Source organism: Ursus arctos, unplaced genomic scaffold (genome assembly GCF_023065955.2).
Source record: "Ursus arctos isolate Adak ecotype North America unplaced genomic scaffold, UrsArc2.0 scaffold_25, whole genome shotgun sequence".
In the NCBI taxonomy this organism is placed as follows: domain Eukaryota; kingdom Metazoa; phylum Chordata; class Mammalia; order Carnivora; family Ursidae; genus Ursus; species Ursus arctos.
The window spans coordinates 13,178,986-13,204,434 of NW_026622930.1; the positions used below are offsets into that span (position 1 = coordinate 13,178,986).

At 41.6% G+C, this 25,449-nt stretch overlaps 1 long non-coding RNA gene across 5 annotated transcripts in view; it reads left to right on the forward strand.

Annotated features, from left to right (window-relative positions):
* The first annotated feature begins 3,866 nt into the window (after positions 1–3,866).
* LOC113267369 (uncharacterized) overlaps positions 3,867–25,449 on the forward strand; it is a 43,138-nt gene continuing 21,555 nt past the window's right edge. Inside the window, exons 1-4 of one of the 5 annotated variants that reach the window (XR_008961446.1) lie at positions 3,869–14,666; positions 21,775–21,905; positions 24,369–24,517; positions 24,639–24,773. This is a non-coding gene — a long non-coding RNA (uncharacterized LOC113267369). Of the gene's footprint in view, positions 21,906–24,368; positions 24,518–24,638; positions 24,774–25,449 lie in introns of all 5 variants that reach the window. The other 4 variants (XR_008961444.1, XR_008961447.1, XR_008961448.1 and 1 more) reach the window with 4 other exon arrangements.

Genomic DNA, 25,449 nt, shown 5'->3' on the forward strand with positions numbered 1-25,449 from the left:
AGGAACGAGTTTTTCTTTCTGTGAAGAGCGCCGCGCTCTAGGCAAGTTCGGTCATACCTGTTTTCATCAGCTGGAGAGGAGAACTGAATTTTTAGGAACCAGCCTAAAAGTTGCCTAATGAGAAACGAAGATAAAACTACAATGATTCTTTATTAGCACTTGGCAATACCTCCCACAACTGACTTCAGAATGTCCTGAAAGAATTACCATTGTATAGCTACATTCCTTTTCATGTGTTGGTTACTCCTTTCAGAAAATGAGATTCTCTTAACTGTTTTGGGAAGAAGAAAGGGGAACACTACTGGCCTGAAGAAGACAAAAGTAAAGAAACTGATACAGCTTAACAACGGGAAAGTGTCAGCAATTTAAACTAAGGTCAAAGATTTTAAACCAGCTGTATAGATAAGACCTAGCACAGAGAACAATTCAGGACAGCCAATCCCTAAATGGGGATAACAAAGTCCAAAGCAAAGTCATCTCAAGATTTTCCACAGTCACTGGGACGCCTTGTGGATGATAACATTCCTCTGCTCCCCTTATTACAATTAATCTTTGATTAAAGTGTTTTTGAAGGTCAAAGGAAAGATCAGTCTAGTAAGGATCCTAAAGCCCACTCTGTCCCTAACTACTCACTTCTCAGAACTTAGTTTTCTTATCTGTAAAATGGAAAAGAGGGACCAGACGGACTTTCTGTGATTCCTCCCACATTTAGAATTTTATGATTCTAAATATTTTGCTTGTGAATTTTGTGAGAGATCTGTGCAGAATTCCATTAGTAACTGGGAGACCCCTGGAGATGTGGATATAAATAGAACTAAGGTCATTGGGGACTTGACTCAAGAGTTACATCTTTTTTTAAACAGTAAAAATTAAGATCATTATAGAATTCCTACTTTTTTGAATGATAGTTGATTGGAATACTCAGAACAGACTAAGCCATGCCTACTCAAACTGACTGACTGGGGAGCCTGAGTGGCTCAGTTGGTTAAGCATCTGCTTTCCGCTCAGGTCATAATCTTGGGAGTCCTGGGCTTGAGCCCCTTGTCAGGCTCCCCACTCAGCAGGGAGTCTGCTTCTCCCTCTCCCATTGCCTCTCCCTCTGCCTCTCCCCCTGCTCTTTCTCTCTCTCTCAAATAAATAAAATCTTAAAGAAAAAAAATCAAAACAACTGACTGATCAATCGTGACACTTTTCCCCCCAAAATATAAAAAAAAAAAAGATCAAAAGCTGGGTAAAGGACATTATCCCTTTATAAAGACCAGAAGAGCAACAGTAGAAAGGGAAAGTGAGTGATTTTGTTTGAGTGAATCTGATTTATTATTTTTTTCTACATCTCTGCATTGTTGCAAGAAAACACACAAAGGGGAGCTTGGAAGTAAGCCTTGATATTTAAGAAAACATTAATAATTTCCCATAACGATAGTTCCTTAATTTAAAAATAAAAAGTGGAGATAAATGGAGAAAAAAATTGTGGTGTTGAAAGAAAAAACTACCATCTACATTGTAGACTATAAGTAAATATTGGTTGGTTGATTTTCTTGGAGCTCAAAATACTCTTACTTCGGGATTCTTCTACCACTGTCCCAATTACTGTTCATTCTTTCCTTTAATGAATATTTATTGAGCTCCTGTAGCTCAATAAAGTGAAATTCACTAAGCACAGAGAATATAAAGATGAATTGGATAGGCCCTACCCTTAGGGAGCTCGCAATTTAGCAAGCTAATTGCTGACCACCAAAAAGCCAGCAGGATTGGTATGTCCTAGGACTGAAGTAATAGGCCCAGAGGAGCATTTTGTAGCACACTGATTCACATTTACATGAACTTGGGACAGACTTTATAATAAACCCAACTTTTTATGCAATGGGGACTCTCCCTCCAGAAGTATTGCAAAGATTAAATGTGAAAATAAATGTAAAAGTAACTTTAAAAGCCTAAAGCACTGTACATAGAAGCAGATAGCCTCAATATGACATAATAAGTTCTGGTCTAACTTCTTCATAGCAGAATAAAATAATAGAACTGTAAGGAAATCTGGAAATCATCTAATCCAATCCTCTCACTCTCCAGAACAGAAAACTGAGGTCCCAGGAACAAAGGGACTTATGCAGGAATTCCCAATTTGTTAGTAGCACAGTCAAATCTCTTTTTCTGGCATCATGATCTGAATTAACACAAAGAAGTCACGGTATATATTTCCTACAATGTATATGTTGCCAAAGAAATATGATAGATTGTTTCTTTGGGCAGGTATCTTTATGATAAGTTGCTCATTTGGAAGTTCAGAGATTTGCTCACTTGGCAAACGTCTTTGGGGATGACTACTAGCCGCCTACAGAAAGAAAACCACAGCTTTTCTCCTTTTTGAACAAGGCTTTGACTAAAGGTTTGAGAAGCAGCAATAAACAGCTACTGGCAGCTATAGTCTTAGATCAAAGAACAACCCTTAACATGGGTACAGTAGAAACACCACTACTGGTTGTAAAACCTCAGGAAAGACCATCAACAGCATAACCTTAGAAACAGGATGTGAACAGAGAATAGTTCAGTCGCAAAGATCATTAGATCATCAAAGCCATATTGTGTCAAAATCACAGATAGAGGATGTTAAATGAAATGGCACGTCTAAGAAATCCACAAGACTTTATTCAGCTAGATTCTTAAGAGTACTGAAAATAACCAAGCAACACTTCTCTGCTACTTTCTCTGTAGGACACTGAAAATTATGTTCAGAAAAACGCTTTCCCTTAGTTCCCACACCTTCTTCCAGTTGCACAGTCAAGTTCCCCAAATACTTCAACCATCTCACACCTATAGCGTCAGCTCTAGAAAGTGGAGTTATTTACTGGAGCAAAAAAACCCAGGCTTGGGAGACAAGACAACCTAGACTGTGTTCTGTGCTCTGCTACTAAATTGCTATGTGACTGTAGGTGTGTCGATCGACCTTCCTAGGTCTCAGATTTTTCACTTGCACAGCGAGGGCTTAGAGGTACCATCCAGCACTAGACTGTGGTACCAGATCTGGCCCAGCTGTCCCACTGAACCCCGTCCTCTGCCTAGGAGGGCCTTTCCACAAAGAAGTCACAAGGGGCTTTCCGTGGGGGAGGCTGCCAGAAGCTTCCTCTCGATCTCCCGAGGAGCTCAGCAGCGGCCAGCCCGCGGCTCCGCGGTCACCGCCTGTTACTCTGCCCCGGTCGTCGGCCCGCGGTCCCCAGCCGGCTCCTGGCCATGTCCCCGGCGGCCCCCTTTGGCTCAGCCTGGGCTCAAAACCCGGCCCGCGGGAGATAAGGAAACCACAGGAGGGAAATGGAAATGGGCCCTTCTGAAACAAAGGTGCCCACGAGGGTGCTCCTCGGCGCCCGGGCCTCGCTGTAAACAGGAAGGGTCGGCTCCGTGGCAGTTTGAGTCGGGGTTTCGAGATAAGGGGAGCTTTTCTTATTTCTCCGGCTGCAACTGTGTTCACAAAACGTGCCGGATAAACAGCAACGCGCGCGGCCTCACTGAGCAAGGGGGGCAGGGCGGTAATGGTTGAAGTTCGCCCCTCGCTGGGTCACCGGCCACGGCCAAGGCATTTAGCATTGTTTTTAAAGCAGCTATTTGCGCCGAGCCTCTCCGAGTGGGAGCGAGGTATGAGCGTCGCGCCTAAGCCTTTCAAGAGCGCGCGGGCGGGCGGGGCGGGGCGCGGGCGAGGGCACTATATCTCCCGGCGGAGGAGCACACGGCAGGCTGACAACACAAGCCCCAAAATGCGCTCAGTTGCCGGTTGCTTAGTTGGCGCTGCTGAGTCTTCTTTCCTCGTTCAGTTTGACAAGGACGCTCTGATAGGCCAGCGCGACCCTGCAGTGGTTGGCCGGAAAGAGTCGAGCCGCCTGATTGGCCGCGCCGCACCTGCAATGCGTCAAGCCGCGGCGGGCGTGGAGGGCTCCGCGTGAATGGTCGTGGCTGGTGGGGCAGCCGACAGCGTTCGGGAGGGAGCGGCTCCGCCTATGGCCGCCATCTTTACTAGTGGCACCTTGGACGGCCCTGGACGCAGAGGGCTTTTCGCGGCTCTCTTTGGCCGGTAGAGAAAGGCTCTGTGACAGAAGTTGCCTTTGGGGTTTCTTTTTCCCTTTTTACTTTGCGGAGGGTGGTTTTATATTGGCTCCGGTCCCGGGGATGGGGTGGGGGTAGAGTTCGAGTGCTCCCGGCTCGGAGCTCAGAGCAGAGTGGCCACCCAGGAAGGAGGGGGTCTGGCGAGAGAGTTTTCGCCGCCGCCTCAGTAAAACCGCTTGCTTTGCGTTCTCTTGGCGTGCGCGGTTCCTCTCGATTTCTAGAGGCAAAAATGAGTTTTGCTTTCTGGGCATCTTGCTCGAGCTGGAAAGCAGTTCTGGAAAGCTCTCCCGAATACGTCATGGTTCTTGTTCACGCTGTGCGCGGTCCCGCCCGCACGGAATGCGTTTTTGTTTTTTAGAACTGTAAATCAAACAGCCGTCTTGGAAACAGTTTATCGGCTCCAGAGACCGTGGCCTGCAGGGGCAAAACTGAGCTTGCCTGACAGACATGCTACGAGACGTTGGCTGAAAATGATTTTGATCCTATCAGTTTATTTGCCTTTTTAGGCAACTGCGGTGTTTGTGTGTGCATCCGGTTTTCATCCGTCTCTGATGTCCACCCCCGCAAAAAAGGGAAAAGAAAAAAAGCCCTCTTATCTTTGCATCAAAAGGGTTCGTTGTTCAGGACTCATCCCCCATTCGGTGAATGTGGGTGAAAAGAAGGAATATGTTTTCTGGATGAGGTAGAGATGGGGAAACGGGAAAAGGCACGGTTGTCTCGTTTAGTGGGAGGTGATGTCTTCGTTGGTTTTATTTGAACTGTGCAGGTGCAAATTCGGTGGAGTGTGGCTATCCAAAGGTGAACCCTGGAGCTGCCTTGGTATGGGTGTTGCCATGGCTACAGGGAGAGGTGGCTGGCGAATTGCGGGGCCAATGAACCCAGCAAGGCCAGGCCTCTCCCACGTATGAAATCTTCCATTCCCATCTCTAAGATTCCCAGATTGATCTATACAGGCACACATGGGCGTGTCAGTTTTTGTATCGACTAGTACAGGTGTGTTCACTGCCTTGTGTGGATTTTCTGATTAAATGCTGCATCTAGCAGAGTGGTTTTGGTACCGTTTGGCCATACGTTTTGATTTGCAAGCTGTTGCCACTCTTACCTCATCTTAACCAATTTGGAACATTTAATTATCGGCTTTTATGCCTTTTTCCATAGGTAAACCATCACTTTACCAGAGGGTGCCTTCTGCCTGAAACTAACCTCCACTTTACTGTGTATCAGTATAATGCCAGAGCACCGAGTTCATGGACATTGCAAAAGGAAGAAAATTGCAGCTTTGCATAATCTCCATATAGCAACAGCCACTTGTGCTTCCGTGGAAGACTCAGTAATTCAGTGTTCTTTGGCAGCTGCAGTGCTAGGAGCAGCCACTTTGCTTGCTGTGTGAAGTATGGCAAAGGACTAAATCTTTCAGAACTGTGGTTTCTTCTGTAGTATGAAGAGAATCAAGTCTATCTCACAGAGTCCTTGTGCGTTTTGCATGAGATAGGAATGTGCCAGCACTGTGTAAATTATAGAACTGCTGATAATGATATTCAGTAACTAAAGCATTTATTGAATGCCCATAACTGTCTGACCTCATGAGAGGAAGATTTTCCTTCAAGATTTTCTACTTTGTGGGAAGAACAGATGGAGAAACTCAGATCCAAAATCTTAAATGGCATAATTTTTTTCCTTAATTGAAGGCATAGTATTAATATAGCCTTATTAGCATACAGTGCCAGATTTGAGGACTCTTGGGGTGACTGGCTCATCAGTTTGCCTAGGACTTTCCTGGCTTTAGCCTCAAAGGCCCATGTCCTAGAGAGCCCCCTCTTGTCCCAGGCAAACCAGGATATTTGGTCACCCCTGGACTGTTTTCAGTGCTACAAGATGGGAGGAGGAACAGAACGAGAAATGAAGATTCCGCCCATATAGAGGCGACTAGGTTTCCGTGCAGCTGAAGGCCACTGGTTACAAGAAATGAGATAAGTGTGTGCTGACACCTGAAACTCATCCAAAGTCAAATTGATACTTTCATCCATCTTTATTCTTCCTTCTCTCAGTTCCCACATGTGTTTTTGTTGTTGTTGTTTTTATTTGATTCAAATCTCCATCTCTGGTAAAGACTTTATTGAACTTTTTGTCACTTTAGAGTGCTTAAGTTCTTTTTTATACCCTGGACCCCTTTGCCAGCGCAGTGAAGCCTACAGGCTGCTATGGTTTGTTGCCTATATTCATAATTGAAGGCATGCTACGTTTCACTTTGAGGGTAGTGAAAATAAAGATGTTCTGCTTTTCCATCCAAGTTCACATACCCTATGAATTGGCTCCATGGAGAAACCCTGTTCCTGCATTACCCCATTGCAGGTCTCTTTCTACGCTGTCCCCTTTTACGTTCCTTCACCTTGACATTCCCACTGCCACCACCATAGTTCAAGGCACCGTTGCTGTTTCCCTAACTCTCACAAACGACTTCATTGATCTCCTACCCTTAGTTCCATCTTCTGCCCAGCCGATGGAGTAGTTTTCCTAAAGCACACATTTGACTATGTAATTTCCTCCTCAAACTTGCTTTGGTTTCCTGTGGCCCCAAGGATTAAGTCCAGATTCCTTAGGAGTTCCTTCAGGGCCCTTCGTAATCTGGCCTTTTCAGTCCTTATAACCTACTACTGTTGGCATCTCCTAGATTTGAGCCATATGAATTGTATTCAGTATTTGTGCTTTCCCCCTCCATCCTTTATTCACATGTTTCTCTTGGCCTAGAATTCTGATTTCCATCATCTCTACCTCACAAAGAAGGCTTACTTCAAATGCGGAGTCAGTGAAAATAACCACTTCCTCCCCTGAGCTCTCTTAGCACTTTATTTCACCCTCTTCTGTTACCACATGCTACTTTTATTGAGAATTTGATTATTCATTCCGTAAATACTTACCAAGTACCTGTTGTCAATATGGCCCTGTACTAGGGACAAGGGGGATATGAAGCGGAACCGATTTGTACCTTGGTTTTGTTTTGTTTTTTTTCATTTGCAGAACAGATTTATTTAAATGTTAATTTTGGTTAGATTTAGGGGACTTGGTGGAGATTATGGTGGGCTTCCTAAAACCATCCCCAAATCACAGATTTCACTGCTGCTTTTTCATTTTATTTCTTCTCCCACCTTCTAAAACTGACCTTCAAGGACTACCAGCATCCTCTTAGACTGTCCTCCAGTAGTCCATTCTGTGTGGCATTAAATATTTCTTTCTGAAACTTGCCTCTATAAACCGTTCTTCCTTAGACAATTGTATTTCTTCTTCTTTTTAAAATTCCAATGCAGTTAACGTACAGTGTGATATTAGCTTCAGGTGTACAATATAGTGATTCAGTAATTCTATATATTACTCAGTGCTCCTCAAGTAAGTGTATTCTTAATCCCCTTCATCTATTTCACCGATCCCCCTGCCCACCTCCCCTTTGGTAACCATCTGTTTGTTCTCCCTAGTTGAGAGTCAGTTTTTTGGTTTGTCTCTTTTTCTTTTCCCTTTGTTCATTTGTTTTGTTTCTTAAATTTCACATGCGAGCGAGATCATATGGTGTTTGTCTTTCTCTGACTGGCTTATTTTACATAGCATTACACTCTCTAGATCCATCCATGTCATTGCAAAAGGCAAGATTTTACTCTATTTTATGGCTAACATTCCATTGCATATATATGTACCACATCTTCTTCATCCATTCATCAATCGATGGACACTTGGGCTGCTTACATAGTTTGGCTATTGTAAATAACGCTGCAATAAACATAGGGGTGCATGTATCCTTTTGAATTAGTGTTTTCATATTCTTTGGGTAAATATCCAGTCGTGCGATTACTGGATCATAGGGTAGTTCTAGTTTTAATTCTTTAAGGAGACTCCATACTGTCTTCCACAGTGGCTGCACCAGTTTGCTTCCCAGCAACAGTGCACCAGGGTTCCTTTTTCTCCACATCCGTGCCAACACTTGTTACTTGTGTTTTTTTATTTTAGCCATTCTGACAGATATGAGGTGCTGTCTCATTGTGGTTTTGATTTGCATTTCCCTGATGATGAATGATGTTGAGTGTCTGTTGGCCGTCTGTGTGTCTTCTTTGGAGAAATGTCCATGTCTCCTGCCCATTTTTTAAATTGGATTTTTTAGGTTTTTTGGTGTTAAGTTGTATAAATTATTTATATATTTTGGATACTAACCCTTTATCAGATATGTCATTTGCATAAGTCTTCTCCCATTCAGTAGGCTGTCTTTTAGTTTTGTTGGTTGTTCCTTTTGCTGTGCAGGAGCTTTTTGTTTTGATGTAGTCCCAACAGTTTATTTGTCCATTGGTTTTTAAAGGACTTAACATTTCAGGTTGGGAGATAATATAAACCTAAGAAATGCTTTTTCAAGGTAGAAGAAAACAACCTAGGATTTCAGAAGTGCAGAGGGAAAACTCATTTTACTAGATGAATCAGAAAAAACTTTGTGAAGGATGTGGCCTCCAAGCTAGCTTGGAAGTTCGTGACCGATATGGATGTACGTAGGGAAGGCATTCCATGTGGAGGGAATACGAGGAACAAAGCAAGGATGCTGGAAAGAACAGCATGTGTTGGGGAAGGAGAAGTTTAATCTGTAATTAAGGGGCCTCTTGAGAGATCAGGCTGGTGTCACATTGGTTAAGAGTAGACAGAGAATAGCAATACGCTCAGGTAAGAAGATAAGACTATCCTGTATGCATGGAATCCATTGAAGGGTTTTGACAAGAGACTGACAAAATCAAAGGTGATTCAAAAATAATTATGTGGCACCATAGTGGGAGGTGAATTTTATAGAGAGAGACTGTAAACAGGGAGACTGATGAAGGCAATAACAATGAGAATAATGGCAGATATTTATTGAGCACTTACAAAAATGCTATGCAATATCTTTATTTGTAGTATCTTGTTTATTGCTCACAAAAGTTGTATTTTTCACAAATAAGGAAATCTAAGCTTAGAAAGAATAAATAACTTGTCCAGGTTCACCCATTGTGACAGAGCTGGAAGTTGAACCGTTCCTGTCTGCAGCAGCTGGTCCACGAGTTAGCTGTAATCTGAAAATGTTAGCAGTGGAATTAGAGAAGATCCAAGAAATGATGCTCTTTATAAGTAGTAGTATTTTTGTACTTTATGTTTCAGGTGAAAAATGAAAAGGCAACAAATATCACCATTGTTGGGCTAAATTCCTGGATTATCTTCTTAAATATTGATCTTACTGTGTTATCTCCTACATACTCTCTTATAGTGAAGAAATAAGACATCCGTAAGCAAAATACAGTTGCTACAGCTTTGCCTCAGTTTATAAAAACTCATATACCAAAATGGGGAAAGGGTTTAGATGCTAGTTGGCCTTGGCCTTCTACTTGGACTCCTCAGAAAGCTCACAGAAGAAAGGAGCAACAGTGCTGGCTTAGCGGTATACCAAATTATGCTACCAAATAGACCTATTGGGGATGTCTCCTGAATGTGAACTAGAACTTTTTGAAGTATTTCCTTGGGTGAAAGATTTCTTGGGCTAGCCTCTGTTTAAAGATGTGTAATGGGTGTAGGGCACTGGAGGAATGGTTTCCCTGTGCTCTTGGTCAAGTCTGCGACCCCCACCCACTTTGCCTCCCTAAGTAAAAAAGTGGTAAGGAGAAAGAGCTAGTGACTGCCCTTGAGGAGCCGCTGGAGTGCTTGATGCCCCAATCACTGAAGATTATGAAAAGAGGAGCAGGGAGGGGGAAGTCTCATTTGTTCTGATCCCTTCATTCCCCCTCTCCCTACCCTTTATGCTTTCCATCTTTTTCTGATTGTAGATGGAAAAATTAAAGCCTGTATGTGTCAGAAATCTTGAGACCTAGGAAAGGCTCACCTTCAAAAGTTCTAGTGTATGTTTATAATACCTTGACTACCTTTCCCCCTTTGCCAATAGTCTCACAGCATTTTGTCTATGTTTTGTCATTCTGATTAGATCATAGTTTCCTTAAAAACAAATTACCTTTTTTGAAAAAGACCTCCCATCACCTATACCATTGTCCTGCGTTTAGTAGTCACTCAGTCTTGATTTGTCATTTTTCTCTTTTTTTTCCCCCTGATTTATCTTTTCTACCCAACACTTGATGATTGCATTAAAAAGTTCAAGGATACTCTGGAAAAAGGTTATTCATTTAAGATTCATTCAGCCATGTGTATTGATTTCATTCTGCATGTCAGGTACCTTTGAATGTGAGTGCTGATTACTCTCTTCTGAGGTCATGGTTCATAGTCTTATTTGGGTCACCAGCACCTTCGAGAGTCTAATAAAAGCCATAGAAACCTCTCAGAAAAGCGTAATACATAAAATAATTCTGAAACCTCTGCCATAGAGTGTAGACTTTCCGACTCAATCAAACCAAAACAAAAAACATTTTAAAAAAATCCAGAAACCCTCTTCAGTGTGATGTGTTTAGGGTTTACCATTGTATGATCACATGATCAGTGTGTGTAGGTAACTACATATGTAAGCATTCATATGCAGTTGCTCAATGATGTAGCTCCAAGGGAGCTATTCTAATACTTGAACTGTTTGGTTTTTTTAAAGATTTCATTTATTTGACAGACGGATAGCAAGAGAGAGAGCACAGCAGGGGGAACGGCAGGCAGAGGGAGACAGAGAAGCAGGCTCCCCGCTGGGCAAGGAGCCTGATGTGGGACTGGATCCCAGGACCCAGTGAAGTCTATTTTAAGTGGCAAGATGATAATACAGCACAAAGAATCTTCTACCTCAGTACCTGGCTGGCTCAGTCGGAAGAGCACGTGACTCTTGATCTTAGGGTTGTGAGTTCAAGCCCCATGTTGGGTATAGAGATTCCTCAAAAGTAAAATCTTTAAGGGGTGCCTGAGTGGCTCTGTCGGTTGAGCGTCCGGTTCTTGATTTCAGCTCAGGTCGTGATCTCAGGGCCCTCAGGTCATCACCTCAGGATCCTGGGATCAAGCCATGCTTCAGGCTCCATGCTCAGCCCAGAGACTGCTTCTTTTCTTCTCCTGTCTCTGCCCCTCCCCCTGCTCTCTCTACTGAATAAATGAATCTTTATAAATAATAAAATAAAATCTTAAAAATCTGTCTCTGAAAAGATCTGTAAATGGTACCAACAGCATCAGTATCATCAATGAACATTATTGAGGTTCTTACATGGGTAAGGGGCAGTGGGAGGTACCAAGCTTGCGAAGAATTACACATAGCTCTGCCCTTCAGGTGCTCACAACTAGACTATCACCTGTCTGCAGGCAAGGACCATGTTTTTATTTATGTTGGTTTTTGTGATGTTTATATTGGCTTGCACCCTCAATACACAACCATGTCTGGCATGTGATAGTTGCTAAATAAATATATGTTGAACATCTGAATCAACAGCTATTAAAATGGAGAGAGAGAGTCAAATAAAAGGAAAGCTTCTATTTTGTGATGTAGCTTTTTTTAATTTTAAAAAAATTTTAAAAGATTTTATTTATTTATTTGACAGAGAGACAGCCAGCGAGAGAGTGAACACAAGCAGGGGGAGTGGGAGAGGAAGAAGCAGGCTCTTAGCAGAGGAGCCTGATGTGGGGCTCACTTCCAGAATGCTGGGATCACGCCCTGAGCCGAAGGCAGACGCTTAACGACTGTGCCACCCAGGCGCACCGTGATGTAGCTTTTAAAAAGGAAAATATTACATTATGTTCTTTTAAAACACCGTTAGAAATATTTCACACAATCATAATAATATATATAGTAAATGTAAATTAATAAGCCTAATAAGCCCTGGTGAATCCACCACCTATTCAAATAACTAGAAAATTACCAATACTGTGGGAAATACTTGTGTACTTCCAAATGTCACCCTCCTGCCTCCCCACTAGCCCAAACCGCACTCTCAACTCAGGAGTATTTTAACTTTGAGATGTATAAATCGGAAACAAGGATTTACAGAAGGCAAATCTATGTAATTCTTTATTAAGAATTTATGGGATACCTGGGTGGCTCAGTTGGTTAAGTGTCAGATTCTTGATTTCGGCTCAGGTCATGATCTCAGGGTTGTGAGATTGAGCCCCATGTTGGGCTCCGCGCTAAGTGGGGAGTCTGCTTCTCTCCCTTTCTCTCCCTCTCCCTCTGCTCCTCACCCCTTTAACGTGTGCTCTCTCTCTAAAATGAATAAATCTATTTTTTAAATGGTAATGTGTTAAAGATTCCTTTAAGAAAAAGAATTGCACATTTAGGAAGCAATTAAAAAACAAATACATTTAATAATAGTCATGTGGAAGATCATTTATTACAGGCCCTTTGAATATCATCAGAAAATAGTAAGCAAGGTTACTTCTCTGTGCGAAATCCTGGGGACATCAGCACAGTCTACTACACACACGGGAAAGGCAGATACTAGAGTTCATTTTCTAGTGTCTTGGGTTGCCTTGCCTTCCCTCTTGTAAAATGATTTTTGAAACATCTTTTTTTTTTTTTTTTGAAATTTGCTTTAAATAGCTTTTCTATTTGTCTTATGTGTTTTCTATTTCACAGTCTCAACACTGTCTTTCATCAACTGGGGTATGTTTTTCATAGATGCTGAGTGCAACTCTTCCTGTGAGTTGTTAGTGAAGAGATTTTAAGTTGTAACACTGGTTATAGGTAAAGATTTACCAAAGCAGAACATAAAAATAAAGAAACGAACACAATGGCATTATAGCAACATTTATCTTCTCAAATAAGAATTCTTACACCAGTGTTGACTAGGAGCATGCTTTCATATGATACACAGTATAGCATTTCATGTCTAGTAGCATAAACTTGAATTCCAAAGAAATATAAATGAAGAGGGTTCCTTTCCAGGACAGTTTTCCCTTCCCCTTAATCTTTGTACCATTGCAGTTCCATTGCAGTTCTATATGCAGCCATTCAAACAAACTGTCTTCCTTGTTTCTTTCTTTTAATTTTTTATTTTTTGACATAATTTCAGAGTTACAGAAAAGTTACAAGAATGGTGGCTCAGTCTGTTAAGCATCTGCCTTCAGCTCAGGTCATGATCCCAGGGTCCTGGGATTGAGCCCTGCATCGGGCTCCCTGCTCAGCCAGGAGTCTGCATCTCCCTTTTCCCTCTCCCTCCCCAGCTCATGCTCACTTTCTCTTTCAAAAAAAAAAAAAAAAAAAAAGTTACAAGAGTAGTATAAAGGATTCTCCTGTACCCTTCCTCTGTATTTCCCAACTGTTAACATTTACCACATGGGCACATTTGCACGTGTTCTCTTGTGCTTGCTCTCTCTTATGGAGGATGTCATGCCCCTTTGTCCCTAAGTAGTTCAGTGCATAACTCAGAAATAAGGTCATTCTCTCACATAACTATTAGTACAATTATCAAAATCAGGAAAAGGAGGTAATACCGTTGTTTATTATTGTCTAATCTGTAGTCAAAATGTGTTGTCCTAATACTGTTCTTTATAGCAAAAGAAAATCCCAGATCATGCATTGCATTCAGGTGTCACGTCTCTGATCTCATTTAATGTGGAATCCTTCATTTTGGCTTTGTTTTTCACAGTATTGACTAACTTACTGATTTCTAACCAATTGATATGCTGAGAATTTTTAAGTTAAGTATATTTCAAGTAACTGAATTAATCACTGTCAAGACCTCCAGGAAAAGGTTTAGGTGCTGATTATCTTATCTTACATTCATTAAAAAATAATACCCAAAGAAATGGTAGAGCAAAGGATGAGAAAAAGGAATTTAGAATTCTAGACATTTCCACCCCCAAAGTAACACAATCCACTGTTAACGAGAAAATAGAAAACAGGCGAAGACAGGTTAGATAATTCATCAGAAGCCCTCCAGCTCTCTTGCTTCCTGGATCTCTGTACTTTTGTCTATATCATATATGCTTAATGGAAAAAGTCATTATAAAACCCTGAAAGTAGTGCATTGGTTTATTTTTATTAATTCCATCTACTGTGTTTGGTTTGCCCATAGAATTCTGCCTGCTGGTGATCTCTGTTATTCTATACAATAGCTGTGTAATAGTTGATATTTGATTTATATTATAATGTTTATAATGTCATGCTTGCCATATATAGAATCTAAATTTATCTCAGGACCATGTACACAGGGTTTAGACAGCAGTGTGACAATTTGTGTAGGACACACGTGTAACGTGACCTTATTTATGTGCTTCACAGTAGACAAGGTGGGCTCCGATGGAGAGGAGCCTTTTAACCAGGTACCATTCTGAGCTTTCCACCAAAGTGTCCCAGCAGGATAGGGGACCAAGGGTGTCTCCTGCGGTGGGCTTGAGGGTAGATAGCCTAAGCGAGTCTACCCAAAGTGACACACCTCTTTGAAACTTCGTGTATTTCGTGTTTAAAGTTCATACACATTTTATGTTTCTTTTAATTAAAAACTTGTTGTCATCCCCTCCCACCTCCAATCATCTAGGAGGACTTACTCTTCCTGTAGCTTCAAATACCGCTGTAGCTCACCACACCCCAGTTTGAGAAACACGTGGACAGAACTGTGAAGAGAGTTGCGGAATTCCAGGCTCGGAGTAACTCATGAGCGAAGCCCTGACAGGTGAAAGGCAGTCTGTGGAGAAGTGCAAAGTGGGGCTCTGTGCAGAGTAGTCATGTGGACTTGGATGCCACCATGAGGAGCTGGAGAGATACAGTGGGCAAGAGCACTGGTGCAGATTTAGAAGGAAGGAAACCAGGATGCTGGTTCTCTCTCTGCTACTCCCTTCGCCTTGTGGCCTTGGGTGAAGCACTGAAATCTGGACTCTGGTTTCCTTTCCGGAGAAAGGCAATACCAGAATAAGCGGCCATAAGTTTCCTTTTGGCTGTAATACTTTGTGATTCATTATGAGCTAGGAAAATACATTAGCTTGTTAAAGAGTCCCCATGTTTCATAATTTACAAATTTAATCTGGTCGGTGCTCTTAATATTATTACTGGCCACCTGCTGCTGATAATACACAATATCTATTCAAGACAATGAGTATATTTATGCTTTTAAGAATTTCATGGGGGGAGGTGGGGGAGGAAAAGAATATCACTGTGAAATCTAGGCCTGCCATCTTATGGATCCTAAATGGTACTACCGAAATACAGGGAAGTATGTCAGGAGATGATTTCTGCACACATCAAGAGAATCCCTGCTCACATGTATGTAGCTTATTGCCAAAGGAGTCCATACAGTATTTTAAAATGTATTTTCTTTGATAATTCTTAGTTTTAACTGTCTCGTAATGAATTGAAGTAAATCTAAGAAAGCCCCTACCTCCAATTTTAATTGTTTATTGATCCCAATAATTATTTTCTGGGCCACATTTCATTTTCTAAATGGTTATTGCTAGTTATTTTGCTTTTGAAATTGTTTGGAACAAAAGAATGTTCTTTGAAATGGTGGTGCAGAAGTGCTGGCGTGCATATTTTATGAAAGCTGTGATTATCCAAAATGGTGAAATGTAACAGTCGTCCTTTTCTCTTTCGTATGGCTGAGAAATGATGAGAATAGATAGTTTTCCATTGCAACTAGGATGAGCATTTGTGGAATTTACTCCTTCCATCCCCTGCTGCTGCACCTCAGCATTTATCTTCTGTCACGTACAAAATTCACAGCACAGAACTTTTGTTCATAGTGAACATGGGGGAGTTAGACAGTAGCAAACATTTTCAAATCCTTAGAAACTGTAACTTTAAAATATCGCAAATAAAAGAGCAAGGATAAAAGACTGCATCCCTAGTAAATGATGGGATTTGTCTCTAGTTACACTTTGTTTTGTCCAAAACAGATCCAAATAAAATTATTCAGCCTCCCTTCCCAATAATATAATTTGAGACACTGAACTATCCTAAAGCTTGCTTTTAACGGGCATTCTGAAATTTTCTCTGGGGCAAAACCAGTAAATCTTCTGTTTAAGGTTGCTGATTTCATGAAGCTTTTTAAACTGCGTTCTACTTCCCACTGGTTTTCAATTTATTTTCAGTATGCTTCAGTATTTGTGGAGGTTTTAATCCCTTTCAAGTTGAAATGCGATTATTATAGTGCAGGAGAAGGCAGTGCTTGGACATGGCTGACAGTACAAGTGCTTACTTGCTGCAACTAATTTTCATCAGTATGGATCCTTGTATCTGAATCCAACATCAACAGCCAGTATCAGTCATGGGGAACTATAGCAGAGTTCTCTCCAAACCATTTTAGCAACTAGAGACGTTGGCTGAGATTACGTTCTTCCTGCTGCCTCCTGAAAGGTGAATGCTTTTTCTAATCATCTTGTGATTTAATTATCAGATCCTCTTTCTTTGTATTTTCTCTCTTCTTGTTTTGACTAAGCCCTACTGACTTTGAAGAAACAATGCAAAACGTTATGTCCACATTCAGCCCAATCAAAGTCTGTGACATGCATATTTTCTTGTTTATTTTGGTTATATATTTTAAGATTTTTACAAGTATTTAGAATATTTTAAAACCCTGCTTAAAGTTAAAAGTAATTCTTTTGTAGTCTGACTCTAATGGTTTACTTAAAATGTATTTGAGAAAGAGTTTGGTTTTACTTCCAATTGCTCAATTGATGTTTCAGAATTTCTAAATCATCTATATTTGCTTTTACTCTTAAATGTGCTGTCAAATTATAAAATCAAACGACCATACCAAGTGCCAACAATATGTTTTCTAGAAATAAAATAATTCACAAAAATAAACCACTGTAGGAAAGATACTTCACAAATAAGTGTTTTGTGAGGTTTAAGTTTCACTAAAAAAGGTAAAAATTGAGATAATTCTAATGCTAAAACCTAGTTTTGGGAAGGAGTGTTTAATTCACGTGTTGAAACATAGGTGTATGGGTTACCTGTTAAATTTCAAAGTTTAGTTTACTTTCAGTCCTGCCACAGGTATATTCCGGTGGCCATAAATCTAAAAATAAAATTATTGCCAAGCCTTTCACTTAAATATGCAATTAAAATGTTTTTCTTTGGGCAATTATTTTTTGGAAGAATAAAATACCAGTGTAAAATTTAAATTGAGCCAACTGGTTTTATAGAGTTCCATGTCATAAGATATATTTGAAAAGCTTAAGTAGTATTGCTTAATAATGGAGTAAGTTGGCTAGAAAGGAAGTAAGCTAGATCATTGTTTCTATGAAAACTCAAGCATAAATTGGGGGTCATTGTTGGAGATATTGTAGAATGTATTTTTTCCCTGGAGGGGGGTTGGGCCAGATTTTCTCAGAGATTCCTTCTAACTCTGAAAGTCTAAGAGTTTAGTAAACTTCAGACTAATACTTTATGGAATTTACCTTAACAGTTTCAGAATGGGAGGCATTTTGGGGATGTTTAATCATTATTCTGGAAATATATCCTGAGTTGGGGCAATAGAGGAAAAATTCCTTTTCATTGTCATTAAAGGCATGTTGACGGTAGAGGGGAAAAAATGAGCTCCTGTAGCTCTGTAAATGCTTTATAAAAGCAGTTATCCATTTCAGGTTTCTCTTCTGTTTCTGCTGATCTTCAAGCCCTTTTAAATAGAATGCGAGGATCATTTCCTGTCATTATTGGGTTTTGGAGTTTGACCTTCCCCCAAAAATGACTGTCCTGTGATAACTGGCCATGTGTGGTGACCAGTACCCTGTAGGATCTAGATGATGATCAGTGGTGAAGATTTTCCCATTTTCATTCCAGAAGAAAAACCTTGTGATCAGAACGCTTTTTTTTGGGGGGGGGGAGTGCCACCTGCACAGCCTCCCACTGTCCCCCAGCATCCATCCAGTTGAAAAGGAAATCACTGTTTCCATGGCTGCCGTTGTTTCCCTGGCTGCCAGTGCCTGCCAAGGGTCCATGAAGCATGTTAGACCGTCAGGAAGGGGTCGTGTTGACCCTAGGTAAGTTGTGATCTGGTGGATTGTTTCCGACCAGTGGAAGGTGACCCTCAGCCAAACTATGATGTAAGAAAGGTTATTTTTTATACCATTCACCCTGGTTCCCATATTTTTTCCTCCCCGGTCACCCAGTGACAGCTTTCATCTTTAGACGTTCAGAGTCTTGATTTAGTATTCTTAACACACCCTCTCCTCCAGCTTGCTTTCTGGAAAGGATGTGTTATTAATATGCTAATGCAAATTTAAGTTAATGTCTGATCTCTCAGGGATATATGTATTTCAAACCTTTCTTCTTGTGCAATGATAGCATCAGCAGACAGCAGACATATTTGGGGGCCCCTGTGGAAACTGTGTCACAGTAAGCTGTCTCCCAGCCTGCCTTCTCTTAAGGTCTTAACAACCTCTAGTCTCATCTCCAGCATGCCCCCATACCTCTTTCTGTCATTCATTTATTCAATATATTTGCTCTGTTTACTCAATATAGGAAATACCTGTGGAGCACCACTGTGTGTCATGTACTAGGCTAGGCCCAGGGCATACCACAGTGAGCTAAAGAAGGCACAGTCCCTACCGTAAGGGACTTTAGAGTCTACTGAGAGGGTGGGACAATCATGTAATTGCATAGATAAATGTCAAGTTATAACTATGGTAAATGCTACAAAGGTGGCGGGGAACAGAGTGCTGTGTGTATACAGTAGGGGATTCGACTGAGCCAGAAGGTCCAGGACACCCTCCCTGAGAGAGTTTGGCTGAGTGGGGGTTAATGAGACAAAAGGAATGACAGGATATATTGGTTGCCCAGGATAGCCATAATATACCAAACCTTGGATTGCTGAAAACATCACACATTTATTGTTTCACAGTTCTGGAGACTAGAAGTCTAAAATCAAGATGTCAGAAGGCCCATGCCCCCAGTGGTTCTAGGGGAGAATCCTTCCTTGCCTCTTCTCGCTTCTGGTATTTGCTGGCCATCCTCAGTGTCCCTTGGCTTGTAGACGTGCCACTCAAGGTTGTCTTCTCCCTTTGTGCCTTCACATCATCTTCGCTCTGTATATGTCTGTCTCTGTGTCCAAACTGCTCCTTTGGAATAAGAATGTTAGTCATTTTGGGTTGGGACCCACTCTAATGACCTCTTTGTAACGTGATTACTTCTGCAGAGACCCTGTCTTCAATGAGGTCACATTCTGGGGTACTGGGGGTTGAGACTTTAGCATATCTTTCTGGGGGCCACAATTCAACCCATAACAGAATAAAGAATAGAAGAGTAGGGGCGCCTGGGTGGCGCAGTCGTTAAGCGTCTGCCTTCAGCTCAGGGCGTGATCCTAGCGTTCCGGGATCGAGTCCCACATCGGGCTTCTCTGCTGGGAGCCTGCTTCTTCCTCTCCCACTCCCCCTGCTTGTGTTCCCTCTCTCGCTGGCTGTCTCTCTGTCAAATAAATAAAATCTTAAAAAAAAAAAAAAGAATAGAAGAGTAGAGTCTTCTAGGCAAGGGAGACAGAACACACCAAGGTCCTTGGGCAGGAGGAAGCATGGCGTGTGTGGTGTGGAGAGTGAGTGGGGAAGTGTGGTGTGAGAAGAAGCTGGAAAGGAAGTGAGATGAGTTGTAGGCCTACAAAATCCCTGTAGGGATTTTGGTCATAATGTAAAAGCATCGGTCAATAATGTTACTGGGGGATTTCAGCAGGAATAAGGCATGATCAGATTGGCACTTTGAAAAAAATCACCCTGGCTACCATGTGCAGAATGGGGTGAAGCAAGAACGGATGTAGATGTATGAGTGAAGAAGGTATATAATAGAGGAGGTGAGAGAGGAAGAGGCGCAGAGGGCCTTGGGCATAGAAAGTCAAATCAGTGAGCCTCGATGATAGATCAGACGTGGCATGGAGAAGGAAATGGTCAGGGGTGATTCGTTCCTGGATTTCCAACTCCTTTGCTGAATGCGTGTAGGGGGCACTGAGGAAGAGCCTGGTTGGGGGGCAAAATTGCAGGGTGTTTGTGGACATGCGGGGCTTAGAGTGCACTGTGTAGAACTGTCAGGCATCTGTAGGTCTGGAACTGAGAGGAAAGGTCCCAGCTGAAATGAAAGTCCAAGTCATTGGCATGTGGGTGATATTGAAAGTTTTTTTTTTTCTTTCTTAATGGGAGTGGCAGCTGAGGGAGAAAGAACATTTGAGTGAGAGAAGGGTCATTGAATGCACACAGCAGGAGAAGACAGAATAAAAAAGGTGGCCCTAGGTAGAAGAGGAGACATTTTCTCACTTAGCAGGACTCTTGGGGATTTTCCCTCTCTGGCTTTCCTGCGCGACAAGGCAAAGTGGACTCCCCCCTCCTGTCACAGATAGTCCTCAGCCCTGGGCTGATGCTACAGGCCGGGGCAGGTGTTTTCTACTCCCATGTTTGATAGAGTCTAATCTGACAGCTGCTATAAATAACAGGAGGAACTGAAGGCCATGTCTTGAGTAATTCAGTTTTGGTAATCTATCAGTAAATCACAAGATACGTCACAGGATCAAAATAGATGATCATTTCCACTTTTAAAAATAAAACTTTGGATTTTCAGTCACTTCAAGGCACACCTTTTCCATTTTTCTTCTGAGGCAGTAAAGAAAAAAGTTAAATAATTTTTTTTTAATACCATGGTGTAGGCAAGTCCAACCCAGAACAAAGTCCATCTAGTCCTCTCTCTCCATCTGGGCGATGATTCATTTTGTTCTATTCATCCTTTCTGGCTCCTTTTGGTTTTTAAATTCTGAATTCCATTGGTCCTTAATATCAGACTTTCTGGGATGCCTGTATGTTTTCTTGTTCTTATGTGTCCCATTCTGCATTTCCTATATTCGACTTTGTGACCCAGGTATGCATTCATGGGCTGGCCTTCAGCTGTGCCTGCCTGGGCGTGTTGAAATTGCTGATAAGAAAGAGGGAGCCCCAGTCAGTTGGCAGCGCGGGAACACTCTGGTTCATACTGGTATAAGTGGGCTTAGGATTTCCATGAAAGTCTTCCTTTTTTGTAATTTTATTTTTGTCTTTTAAAAAAATTGCATAAACATTTCCCGAAGATATTCTTATTATAAAGGATTTTTTAAAATACAGAAGTATTTAAAGCAAGATGTAAAAAAAAAATTATTTTCCCAACATTCTCCCTATCAATTCCATTTGCTGTTTCCTAAGTAGGATTTGCACCTTTAATACGCTTTTGCCGTCTTTCTCTTGCCCCTCCTCCTTCCCTCTTATTTAATCACTGCAAAGGATTCCATACTATAGATGTGTCGTTATGTAATCAATTTTGTACTGGTGTTTTTCTTGGCTGTAATTGATAATGCTGCAGCAGTGTTATCCGTGCATTTTTCTCCTATGTGAATGCATTTCTTTAGGTTAGACTCAAAGAAGGGGTATCCTGGGCATTTAAATTTTTGGAAAATGTCTCACCCCACCCATCTCTAACCATGCTACTCGGGATCTCCCTGTTCTGGTTTGACTAGTCTTCCTAGCTTCAGGAATTAGGTGCCCAGGGTGCGGGGCGGGGTGGAGGGGGGGTGGAGGGGTTGGGGGTGGGTGTTGGGTGGGCGACGTGGCAACCACTGCTGGCATATTCCCATTTCCTCAGAGAACCAAGAAAGTTGGCAAATGTGGCAAAAGCAAAGGATCTCAAGAGAAGCGCCAACACCTATGTTCTGGAGAGCAGAAATCTAAAATTCCGGGCTTTGAAGGAGAACACAGCACCTGCTCTGCCCTCTCAGTTTGTTTCAATGGAAATTAACTTCTTCTAAGGCTTTACCCAAGTAATAGAAATTTTGTATATTCTAGAGTTGGCCTTGATTTTTCTAAACCTGACACCAGAACTAGAAACAGCAAAACAAGATGAATTGATTTGACTAAAAAGAAATTTATAAAAACTTTCTGAAGGCAAGACAAACCAACATAAGCAAAATTTTAAGGTAAGAAAAGCCTGAGACAATATATTTAATATATTTATGTAATATATAATAGGCCTACGTAAGAGCCCATATACATACATATAAAGAATTCTTACAATCAGAAAAAGACAAACTCTCCAATAGGAACATGGGCAAGAGGTCATGAGTAAGCAATTTATCAAAGAGAAAATACGAGGAACTATAAATCTTTAAATATAAATTGGCATAATACTTCTGGAGCTCATCAGCTTTAGATATTAAACCATGTATATTAAAAGTGTTTTTACTCCATTTTGATGTAGGAAAGACTTTAGGGTTCGAAGCTGACAGCCAAGAAAGAATTCTTGAGACATCTTTGGTGCAAACAGATGATTTCATTAAAGCCCCGGGACAGGACCCGGGGGCAGAAAGAGCTGCAATGGGGTCATGAGGAGTGGTGGATTATATACTTTCAAGTTGGGAGTGGGTTAGGGATAGCATAAGTCTCTAAGGAATTTTGGAAGCAAGGTTTCCAGGACCTTGAGGGGCCTAGCTATTGTTGGGAAAAGGTCACTTATTACTGCCTAGTAAAACCTGAGTCATGAGACCCTTCAGATGTGTATCAGTGGGTCATACACTTGGGGGATGATTGCCAACACGTATCTCGCGGGGTTTAGAGATAAAGGAAGTTTCCAAAAGAATTTTTATATGTTAAAGTAGACTTACAGGGTCCTGGGGGGCAGGGAGGGGGTTTTCGGGCTAGGATTGCCTTTTGCCCTTAGCAAAGTGTCAACATCGAGGCAGTTGAGTCCCGAGAGGAATGTCCCTCTGCCTGTTTCAAGGACTTGTCGGTGGGCTGTGGGTAGTAGGGAAATTTAATAATTTTTCTTCTGCCTTTGCTTCCCACATCACCTTTGACCCAGAAATTCCACTTAGAATTTATCCTAAGGAGATAATGATGGATGTGCACAGTAGTTTAATTTATAGATATTAATTTCAGGCTTATTTATAATATTTTAAAAGTGGGATATAATCTACCAGAGAGAAGTGATGCATGAGTCATGGTACAATAAAATAATTGTAGTGGGGTCATAGAATGTCATTGATGTTGTAGAAATGATTAGCAGGCAAAGATCCTCATGGTATACTGTTAAATGAAAAAAAATCAAACTCTGAAGCATCATGCACGTTGTGGTGCCCCTACTTTGTGTTCCCTAAAATATACTTATTCGTGGCGGAAAAGGCCAAAACTTTAATAGTAGTTATCGGGTTGGGGGGATTATGACTGATTTTCATTTTATTATTTTTGCTTGTCTATAGTTCTTATGTATTTCATGTATTAGGAAAAATTATTTTTGAGGAATTTTGTATTTTTTCATGTACCATTTCTTTAAAAAAAAAGATTTTATTTGTTTATTTGAGAGAGAGAGAGAGAGAGAGAGAGCATGAGTAGGGGGAGGGGCAGAGGAGAGACAGACTCCCTGCTGAGTAGGGAGCCCAATGCGGAACTGGATCCCACAACCCTGAGATCATGACCTGAGCTGAAGGCAGATGCTTAACTGACTGAGCCACTCAGGTGCCCCTCAAGTACTATTTCTAATTCATTGATCTGTCTTCATCTCTTTATACCTACATATTAAAACATTACCCTCTTTTGTAGAGTCTCCCATTTTGGTGTTACTTTCTGGGAACGTTTAGTGATAGAGGTGCTAAGTCTTGCCTTAAAAATAAGAAAGAACAGGGACACCTGGGTGACTCGGTTAAATGTCTGGCTTAGGTCATGATCTCAGGGTCATAGATCGAGCCCTGTTTTGGGCTCTGTGCTGGGTGTGAATTCTCTCTCTCCCTCTCCTGCACGTGTGCTCTCCCTTTCTCTCTCTCTCAAAAACAAAAATGAAAGAACAGACTTAGAGGTAAGAAAATAAAATACCTCAAACTTTTGTAATAAAATTTTATTATGATTTAGGACATGAGACACACTGTCTAATAAGTGGCTCACAAACACACCCCTAGAAATACATTTTGAGAATATTTCTGGCTCAGTTTTAGTGACGCGTGGGTAAGTAGTAGGGTAGATACTCAGGAATAAAACAAATACTAAAGCTACTGTTTTAACTTCTCCAAATATTTATGGATTATATAGTGAATTAAGAATAATCAGAAGGGGGAATGAAACATGAGAGACTAAGGACTCTGGGAAACAAACTGAGGGCTTCAGAGGGGAGGGGGGTGGGGGAATGGGATAGGCCGGTGATGGGTAGTAAGGAGGGCACATATTGCATGGTGCACTGGGTGTTATACGCAACTAATGAATCATCGAGCCTTACATCGGAAACCGGGGATGTACTGTTTGGTGACTAACATAATATAATAAAAAATCATTATTAAATAAAAAAAAAAAAAGAAAAATGTTACCACTTTCAGTTGTGAACACTTTTTGAACTGGGAATTAGTTCACTCATGCAGTTTATTTATTTTTAACAATTTTATTTATTTATTTGACAGGGAGTGCACAAGCAGGGGGAGCAGCAGACAGAGGGAGAGGAAGAAGGAGGCTTCCTGCTGAGCAAGGAGCCCAATGTGGGGCTTGAACCCAGGACCCTGGGATCATGACCAGAGCCAAAGGCAGATCCTTAACCGACTGAGCCACCCAGGTGCCCTTCATGCAGTTTATTGTTAATTCACTTGATTTTATTTTTAATTCACCTTATTTTACTCAAAATGTTTTTTCTGCAAATTAAAATAGAATGCTCCTTTCGTAATGATATTTCTCAGATACCCTGAACGTGACGATTTGCTTCACGCCTGATTCTCATCTTTGATCGTAGCTGCCGAACATGTTTCCAGTGAAGACGGATTTGCCTAGTCAGGTCTTCCGAAGAAAAAGTGCCATACCCGTATAGATGAATGGTCCGTTTCGATTAGTTTATCACCTTGCGCTTGGTGAAGTTAATGGATATTTCAGATAACTAAGCACAGGAGAATGTTGGATACTCACTTATTCCTTCATTCAACAAGCTTTTATTTATTATCATTTTTTAGATTTTGATTTTTATTTTAGAAAGAGAGAGCATGCATGAGCGTGTGGGGGGGAGGGTGGGTGGTGGAGGGACAGAGGGAGAGGGAGAGTTTTAAGCAGACTCCGTGCTGAGCATGGAGCCTGTCGTGGGGCTCAGTCCCATGACTCTGATATCATGATCTGAGCCTCAACCAGGAGCGAGAGTCTTAACTGACTGGGCCACCCGGGTGCCCCCAACAAGCTTCTGTATGGCACCTGCTGTGTGCCAGGCACCATGAAGCTGCCCACCCCCTTTCCTTTCTTCCTTCATGCCTACCGCGTGCTGAGCACAGTGTAGACGATGACAAGACGACTTGGAGAGAGGCAAACTTGCAGTCAGGCAGAGACAAAGACGTGTGTGTAGCTGCATGGGAGAAGTTACGCTGGAGAACAGTGGAGGGGAAAAGAATACAATCAGAAATGGATTATAGAGGGGAGGAGTCTTGCTGACTCATGAAAGATGAGGAAATGCTCATCATGAAGGGACTTCATCATTCTGCCAGCAACATGAGAGACAGAGGACAGAAG